A 10,065-nucleotide genomic window follows, 5' to 3' on the forward strand; every position below is an offset into this window, starting at 1 on the left:
ATTGGGGGTAAGGTACTGACTTGGATAGAGAACTGGTTGGTTGACAGGAAGCAAAGAATATGAATAAACGGGTCTTTTTCCGCGTGGCAGGCAGTGACTAGTGGGGTACCGCAGGGATCGGTGCTAGGACCCCAGTTATTCACAATATATATTAATGATCTAAACGAGGGAACTAGATGTAATATCTCCAAGTTTGCAGACGACACAAAGCTGGGTGGGCATGTGTGCTGTGAGGAGGATGCAGAGAAACTCCAGTATGATTTGGATAGGTTGGCAGGTGAAGTACAATGTGGATTGTAAAGTCTGTGGGTTGTGCAGTAAATAAATACACAGACTTTCGAAGTACAAACAAACAGGTCTTTACTATTCAGAGGTCAGGGCGAATCTGCCCCAGTTATCCTGTCACAACACTTATATACTGGTGTGGTCACTGTCGGTATTACAGTATACAGAAGCCAAACAAATAGTGCCACACTTAAAGTAGTTCCCTTAAAGGTGAACGGTTACATACAATAATTTCCTTAAGGGTAGACGGGTACATACACTACAATCCTCCCTTTTTAGCTTTCAACATACTGAGTCCATAGTGGACATACATTATCACATATATATATACAGATTTATTTAAGACAGTTCATAGATTCAGTCTTTCGGGAGGTTTCCGGATTCTGTCCGGGTAACGCCGCAGTGGTGTCGTCATTCCAAGCGGGCTAGTAGGTGTTTCTGGTAAAGTTGAATCGGCTCGAAGCACAGTGTCAGGTTCCTCTGACTCCAGAACTACCAGATCGGACGTAGGTGTTCTGGGTAACTCAGTCTCAACCTTATCCGGGTAAGGTGGTGAAGTCGGGGGCCCATTTGTGGCGGACCCTATGATCTGGTCAACATGGCGCCTTATTATATTGTCTCCAATGTCCACAGTGTACATCAACGGGCCTAGCCTTTTTCCAATCGTTCCAGGCTGCCATTTCTCAGTACGATAGTCCCGGGCCAAAACTCGTTGACCGGTCTGGAAGGATCTAGTGGCCCTTTCGTTCATGCCCTGGAATTGCTGGTTCTCTACGTCCCTTCTGACGTTTGGTTTGAGTAAATCCAGCCGACATCATAGGCGTCTATTACAAAACATCATCGCGGGAGTTTGATTCGTGACTGCATGGGTTGCATTTCGGTATGCCAACAAAAACTTTCCACCTTATGCTGTAAACTTATGTCTTCATTACTCATGGCCTTTACGGCCTTCTTGAAGGTCTGGACAAACCTTTCAGCCAATCCATTGGAGGCAGGATGGTATGGGGCTGACGTGTAATGTTTAACCCCATTGCTCTTTAAGAATTTCTTAAATTCCTCAGATACAAATTGCGGTCCATTGTCAGAACAGATCTGTTCTGGCAGGCCATTCCGAGCAAACATAGTCCTTAACACCGTGATGGTTTTTTCCGTCGTGGTGGTGGTCATCTTAATTACTTCTGGCCACTTGGAGTGGGCATCTACCGCTATTAGGAACATCGAGTCCATAAATGGACCAGCAAAGTCGATGTGTACTCTTTGCCAGGGAGATGAGGGCCACTCCCATGGGTGCAGAGGAGCCTGTGGTGGCGCATTCTGAACCCTCTGACATCCTAGGCAGTTCTTCGTGATCTCCTCTATGTCTCTATCAATGCCTGGCCACCACACAAACGCTCTTGCTAGATTTTTCATCTTTACTCCCCCCAGATGTCCTTCGTGCAGCTCCTTTAGCACCTTCTTTTGGAGTTTGGGTGGAATCACCACTCTAGATCCACACATCAGGGTCCCTCGACACACTGACAGTTGTTCTTTCCTCTGTGCAAATGCTTGCAGTGTTGGTTCGCTCTGTGCTGGCCATCCCTCCACCGTTACATCATAGACTCGTGAAAGAGTCGGGTCATTCCTTGTCTCATTCTCAATCATTGAGTTTGTTATCGGTAGACACTCCACTATGGATGAGTGGAACAACTCTACTGGGTCCACTATACTCGCTTCTTCTACCATCGGCAATGGCAAGCGTGACAACCCATCAGCATTTCCATGCTGTTTAGACCTTTTGTACTCAATTTCGTATTGGTGTGCCCCAAGTAACACGGACCACCTTTGTAACCTTTGTGCTGTCATGGTGGAAACGGCCTTATTTGGGTTGAATATGGACACCAACGGCTGGTGGTCTGTCAGCAATGTGAACTTTTTACATTGTAAGTAATGGTTGAATTTCTTCACGCCCCACACAAGACTGAGGGCCTCCCTATCTATTTGGGCGTAATTTCGCTCCGCGGGTGTCAATGATCGGGACGCGAAAGCCACTGGCCTTTCCGAGCCATTTGGTAGCCTATGCGAGAGTACTGCCCCAATTCCGTACGGGGAAGCATCGCAAGCTAGACGAAGGGGTAATGCTGGGTTGAAATGAGCCAACACTTCTTCAGAGGTAATCAACTCCTTACTTCTGCGAAAAGCCTTTTTGCATTCCTCACTCCACTTCCATGGTGTTTCTTTCTGCAACAGGTCATTCAGCGGATGCAGTACCATGGATAAATTTGGCAGAAACTTGTGATAGTAATTAATCAACCCCAAGAATGATCTTAACTGTGATACGTTTCCTGGGGCGGGGGCCTTCACAACCGCTTCTATCTTTTCGGGTGACTTATGTAGTCCCTCTCGGTCAATGATATGACCGCAGTATGAGATCCGTTTTTGGAAGAACTCACACTTCTTGCGATTAACCCGAAGGCCATACTCCTTCAACCTGGTGAGTACCAGTTTCAAATTCGTGAGGTGTTCTTCCTCATCTTTTCCCGTGATTAAAATGTCATCTAAGTAGCACTGCGTGCTTGGAATTCCTTGTAACACCTGTTCCATGGCCCTCTGCCAAATTGCTGGCGCCGAAGCTACCCCAAAGACCAGTCTATTGTAGCGATACAAGCCTCTGTGAGTGTTGATGGTGAGGTACTGGCGTGACTCTTCCTCGACCTCCATCTGTAGATATGCTTGAGCCAGATCTATTTTCGTGAAATGTTTCCCTCCAGCCAACGAAGCAAAGATATCTTCAATCCGCGGAAGCGGGTATTGTACCGTGTGAAGCACCGGATTCACAGTAATCTTGAAATCTCCGCAGATACGGACCTTCCCCGGTCCCCCAGGCTTATTACTCGGTGAGGACTTCACGACGGGAACAATGGGCGTGGCCCACTCACTCCAGTCCACTTTTGACAGAACCCCTGATCGTTCAAGTTCTTCCAGTTCTGCCTCCACCGCTGGTCGTATTGCGTAAGGAACTGATCTGGCCTTAAAAAACTTTGGGCTTGCATTTTCTGCAATCTTAACCTTTGCTTTAATACCTCGCAGTGTTCCCAGTCCTTGCTGGAATACCTCCTTAGCTTCGTCCAATATTCTGGACAACCGTTCAGGTTTGACATCCTCTTTTTCGGAATCCACCGTCATGGTGTTTAGGGACTGCCAGTCCAATTTTATTTTTCGGATCCACTCCCGTCCCAGGAGTGGTGGTCCTCCCTCAGGCAATACATACAGGTCCAACCGGTGATGATTTTTATCCTTGTATCTCACCTTGACTTCTATCATTCCGATGGGGAATACTTTGTGCCCCGTGTATGTCTGTAGTACTAGTTCCGTATCCCGTAGTGGAATATGCTTGAAAAATTTCTTATAGTCATGCTTATTCATGACCGTCAACGCCGATCCGGTGTCCACTTCCATTTTTACTTGGACCTTTGCAATCTGTAGCGTTATCCAGATAGTTTGTTGGTCAGCTTCATTGCTCACGTTGTGGATTCTCAGACTGTCCAGTCCTTTGCATTTGGAGTGTGAGTCCGACTTCTGTTCCTTCAGACTCTTCCTAGTCGCCTCTTGTACCTTTCTGTACCATTTTTGTGAGGACTCGTTATTGTTGTACGTCGTTCCTGACCGGCACACTTTAGCTATGTGCCCGATCTTGCCACATTTCCGGCATTCTTGGTTTTTACCCCAGCAACGCTTCTGGTCGTGTGTTGTCTTCCCACAACGATAGCATTTCGTAGTCCTCGAGGTGATGTGGTCCACCCCTAGTGCCACCGCCTTCCGCTGCATTACCGCCGTTCCTTTTGCTGCGGCTTCGTATGATGCGGCTATAAGGACAGCCCTGTCAAGTGTGAGGTTGTTCTCTTCCAGTAGTCGCTTTTGCGTCCCTTCTTTGGACAATCCACATACGAACTTGTCTCGCAGTGCCTCTGTCAGATTCCCTCTGAACTGGCAGTGTTTCGCTAGCCTCCGCAGTTCGACCAAGTATTCCGCGTTGCTTTCGTCTTTCTTCTGCATTCTCGCATAGAATCTGAATCGTTCAGCCAGCTTCAACGGTGTGGGGTTCAAGTGATCCTTCAGCACCGCTACTATATCCTCGAAAGTCTGATCCGCCGGTTTAGCTGGAGAGAGAAGATGTTTCAACAACCCGAATGTTTTCGCACCCATCATGTTAAGTAAGGTTACAGCTTTTTCCTCCTTAGCTATTTTGTTAGCCTTACAATGTATCTCAATACGTTCCACGTACGTGGGCCAGTCTTCTATTTCGGAGTTAAAATCGTTGCTGTCCCCACGCTTAGGCATCTTCCTTTCTTTGGGTACAACACAAATATTTCTTTAAATTCTTATGTATTTTTTTTCTAAGATGGCGGCTTTTCCCGCGAATTTGGCGGTTTCCCGCTCTTCCTTTCTCTCCCCGCCCACTTCAATGGCGGTTTCCCGCTTCTGTCGGCTCCTCCGCCTAATGGCGGCTTCCCGCGTTTCTTCCTGGTGGAAGGGGTACGCTTTCCCCGCAGCGGACAGGTTCAGCCGCTGGGCTGGCTCTCGCACAGCTCCCCCTACTCGGCTCTGTCTTCTCCTCCCGCCCGCACGGCTCTACCGGCGCTGGGTACACCCCGTTAACGGAGGACAGTTCAGCCGCTGGACTGGCTCTCGCGCAGTCTCTCACCCCGTTTTCGGCTGTGTCTCTCTCCCACTCCCGTACGTTCGGTTTTGCCGGCTCTGAGTACCCCGTTGGTGGAGAACAGCTCAGCCGCTGGACTGGCTCCTCGCAGTCTCTCTCTCCGCACCCGGCTCTCCCCCGCACGGTTCCCGTTTGCCTCCCCAGCCCTCTCGTAGACCGGTGTTTCCCTCCCCGGCTGCGGCTGGGTTTCTCTTCCCGCGCCTACTCGCAGGCTCAGCGCTTCGTGGCTGCGGTCGCTGCCTGGATTTTTCCCGCCGATCGCGGTCCGGCTGTCACCCGACGCTGTTGGACCCGACTTTTGACCGGCTCAGCTCCCCCTCGACCGAGGTCGAGTGCTCTGCCCTTATCCTCCGGATATTCTCTACACCTTCCCCTACTCACAGTCTCTTCGGCCGCCTTGTTCCCTGCTGATCGGCTCACTCTGTACCGTGGTAGAAGGGTAGTCAGTGCCTGTTGCAGACGGAAGCTTTTGTTGCTAAAGTCTTCCACCTTTCTCCTGCTGCAGCCTCGTGTTTTCTTCCAGCAGCACGACGAGGGCGGTTGCCTCTCTTCGACGCTCTTCTTGCTTTGGTAATCTTGCTGCAGGGTACGATCGGACTCGTCGCCACTGTAAAGTCTGTGGGTTGTGTAGTAAATAAATACACAGACTTTCGAAGTACAAACAAACAGGTCTTTACTATTCAGAGGTCAGGGCGAATCTGCCCCAGTTATCCTGTCACAACACTTATATACTGGTGTGGTCACTGTCGGTATTACAGTATACAGAAGCCAAACAAATAGTGCCACACTTAAAGTAGTTCCCTTAAAGGTGAACGGTTACATACAATAATTTCCTTAAGGGTAGACGGGTACATACACTACATGGATAAATGCGAGGTTATCCACTTTGGTGGCAAAAACAGGAAGGCAGATTATTATCTGAACGGCAATAGATTGGGAAAAGGGGAAGTGCAACGAGACCTGGGTGTCCTTGTGCACCAGTCGCTGAAGGTAAGCATGCAGGTGCAGCAGGCGGTTAACAAGGCAAATGGTATGTTGGCCTTCATAGCGAGAGGATTCAAGTACAGGAGCAAGGATGTCTTGCTGCAGTCGTACAGGACCTTGGTGAGACCACACCTTGAGTATTGTGTGCAGTTTTGGTCGCCTTATCTGAGGAAGTATGTTCTTGCCATGGAGGGAGTGCAGCAAAGCTTCACCAGACTGATACCTGGGATGACAGGAATGACGTATGAAGAGAGATTGGGTCGATTGGGCTTGTATTCGCTAGAGTTTAGAAGAATGAGAGGGGATCTCATTGAAACTTATAAAATTCTAACAGGACTAGACAGACTAGATGCAGGAAGGATGTTCCTGATGGCGGGGGAATCCAGAACCAGGGTTCACAGTCTAAGGATAAGGGGTAAGTCATTTAGGACTGAGATGAGGAGGAATCTCTTCACCCAGAGAGTGGTGAACCTGTGGAATTCTCTACCACAGAAGGCCATTGAGGTCAATTCATTAAATATATTCAAGAAGGAGTTAGATATATTTCTTAAGGCTAAAGGGATCAAGGGATATGGGGAGAAAGCAGGGACAGGGTACTGAATTTGGATGATCAGCCATGATCTCATTTAATGGCGGAACAGGCTCGAGGGGCCGAATGGCCTACTCCTGCTCCTATCTTCTATGTTACTATGTTTCTATCAGTCTTGATAAAAAGAAACAAAAAATGGAATACTGAAAATCTGAAACAAAAGTGTAAATTTTTCAAAGACAAGGCAAGGCACTGAGCATTAGGAAGGCCCTAACTTGTTAGTAAATTCCCCACACCGCCTTCCTTAAACCAAACAATCCAGAGTCCTGCAACAGGAGACCAGGAATATATCAGCCACATAAAGCAGATGCTCACTGTTCAACATCCTTATTACACTCCCAGAGAATGCTGGAGGAGGCTATCTCTATTCCAGGGAGTAGTGTGCTAACACCCTGATGCACAATGACATGACAACATTGGATAGAATCATGCAATTTGACTGGGCACAGTTGACAAGGTTGGCCCTCTTGTCAAACTGCTCATTACCCAGGTGTGAAAGTAGCAAGTCTCTACTTCATAGCTCTGGGATGTTGCTTTTCAGAGCGCCAAGGCATAGCAGTCAGTACAGTGAATTCTGCAAAAGCAGAGCACATACATTTATAAGACAGACCACATTAGAATTAAATGTTTCGCACTAAATGGACTGAATGAGTAAGTGAGTTAATCACTAACAATTCACCTCAAAGATCTAAGTTGAAATGCAGCCCAATGAAAATCTCCTTTATCGGGCGGCTTTAAGTGGTTCTGTGGGAAATGAATTTCAGTAGTTTCATTCCTGTACAGAGTGGATACGGCCTAGAGCATAAAATTGTGCCTAATTTGACACTAAATTGGCAATCTCACTCAGAGAGGCCACATGATGGCACCTCATGCACTTTGCGATCATACTTCTGAATGCCACAAATTAACAAATTTCCACATTGTTAGCAACAGATTCCCACCATCTGTAAACTAATCCATTCTCAAAATGTGGTTTGTGTTCTATTTTTGGTACACTTGTTAACATGTTCATATATATTCCTGGCCATTCTATTTTAACTCAGTTGGCAACCTATTTATTTTCAATGGCTTAAAGACAGCATTAAAACAGTGCAGAAACACATTGATCAGTACACTGAAGATAGTGCACAAATAAATTAAAATGATGGAATCTATCCCACTGTGTCCATTTTGAACTTTATCGTAGGAAGTTCTGGTTAAGTTTTAGCGCAGGCTAGTTTACTTCCCTGTAAAGACCATTCTGGATCAGTCAATTATTCTTTTACCAGTTTGGAATCTATGGTGCTGTGCCTCATTCAGGAATGTGATAGGCCTCCAGATTGCTAATACTTCATGCATGGTTTTGGATTATCAATATTGCTCAGTCAGCAATCCTATAGATTTACATTTTTCATCATATGGTTATAGTTGCTTCTTGTCTCTGTGGTCACACGTAATCTGCACATAAGAACATAAGAAATAGGAGCAGGAGTAGGCCATTCGGCCCTTCGAGCCTGCTCCGCCATTCAATGAGATCATGGCTGATCTTCTGCCTCAACTCCATTCATCGGCCCTATCAACATATCCCTTGATGCCCTTACTAGTCAGAAATCTATCGACTTCTGTTTTGAATATACCCAATAACTGAGCCTCCACAGCCCTCTGGGGTAGCGAATTCCAAAGATTCACCACCCTCTGTGTGAAGAAATTTCTTCTCATCTCAGTCCTGAATGGCCTACCCTTTATCTTGAGGCTATGGCCCCTGGTTCTAGACTCCCCAGCCAAGGGAAACATTCTCCCAGCATCCACCCTATAATAATTTTGTATGCTTCAATGAGATCCCCTCTCATTCTTCTGAATTCAAAAGAATACAGGCCTAGTTTACTCAATCTCTTCTCATACGACAGTCCCGCCATCCCAGGAATCAATCTTGTGAACCTTCGTTGCACTCCCTCTATGGCAAGTATATCCTTCCTTAGGTAAGGAGACCACAATTGTACACAGTACCCCAGGTGTGGTCTCACCAAGGCCCTATATAATTGGAGTAAAACTTCTTTACTCCTGTACTCAAATCCTCTTGTAATGAAGGCCAGCATATCATTTCCCTTCCTAATGGTTTGCTGCACCTGCACATTCAATTTCAGTGACTCGTGTACAAGGACACCCAGGTCCCTTTGAGCATCTGCATTCCCCAATCTTTCACCATTTAGGAAATACTCTGCTTTTCTGTTTTTTCTACCAAAGTGGATAACTTCACATTTATCCACATTATATTCCATCTGCCATGTTCTCGCCCATTCACTCAGCCTGTCGAGATCCCCTTGAAGCCTCTTCACATCCTCTTCACAACTGACACTGCCACCTAGTTTTGTATCATCAGCAAATTTGGAAATGTTACATTTAGTCCCCTCATCCAAATCATTGATATAGGTTGTGAATAGCTGGGGCCCAAGTCCAAGTACCAATCCTTGCGGTACCCCACTAGTCACAGCCTGCCATTCTGAAAAAGACCCTTTTATCCCTACTCTTTGTTTTCTGTCTGTTAACCAATTCTCAATCCATGCTAATATATTACCCCCAATTCCATGTGCCCTAATTTTGTTCACCAACCTCTTGTGTGGGACCTTATCGAAGGCCTTCTGAAAATCCAAATACATCACATCTACTGGTTCCCCTTTGTCTACTCCACTAGTTACACCCTCAAAAAACTTCAATAGGATTGTTAAACAGGATTTCCCTTTCATAAATCCATGTTGACTCTGCCCAATCTTACTATTAGTTTCCAAGTGCCCAGTTATTGCATCCTTTATAATAGATTCCAGCATTTTCCCAACTACTGATATGAGGCTAACAGGTCTGTAGTTCCCTGTTTTCTCTCTCCCTCCTTTCTTAAATAGCGGGGTTACATTTGCTGTCCTCCAATCTGCAGGAACCATTCCAGAATCTATAGAATTTTGGAAGATGACAACCAATGCGTCCACTATCCCAATGGCCACTTCTTTCAAAACCCTAGGATGTAGGTCATCCGGTCCTTGGTATTTATCGACTTTTAGTCCCATTAATTTTGCTAGTACTTTTTTTTACTAATAATAATTTCTTTAAGTTCCTCATTCTCGACACACCCTTGGTTTTCTCGTATTTCTGGGAGGTTTTTGTCTCTTCCTCTGTGAAGACAGAAACAAAGTATTTATTTAATTTCTCTGCCATTTCCTCATTCCCCATTATAAATTCTCCCGTCTCTGACTGTAAAGGACCTACATTTACCCTCACCAGGCCTAGAAATTCAGTTGCGTTCGCCAGCCGTTAACGCCATAAGAGGGGTAGATTTCCAGCGCTAGGCACTTAGCGCCCGGGCGCAGGCCGGTCTGCGCCAACGCCCAACTTCAGTTGACATTTAGCGCCGGCGCAAAGTGTTTGCGCCCGCTCAGCTGCGCGCGCAGCTTATGACGTCATTTCGTCGTGCAACGCTGTTTGTGCGCCCCAAACTGGAAATTCAGTGGCGCCCGCCCAATGTGGGCGTGGCGCTGTTAAG

This window comes from Somniosus microcephalus, chromosome 1 (assembly GCF_052327205.1).
Source record: "Somniosus microcephalus isolate GS21.2 chromosome 1, FLI_Smic_1.0, whole genome shotgun sequence".
Taxonomy (NCBI): domain Eukaryota; kingdom Metazoa; phylum Chordata; class Chondrichthyes; order Squaliformes; family Somniosidae; genus Somniosus; species Somniosus microcephalus.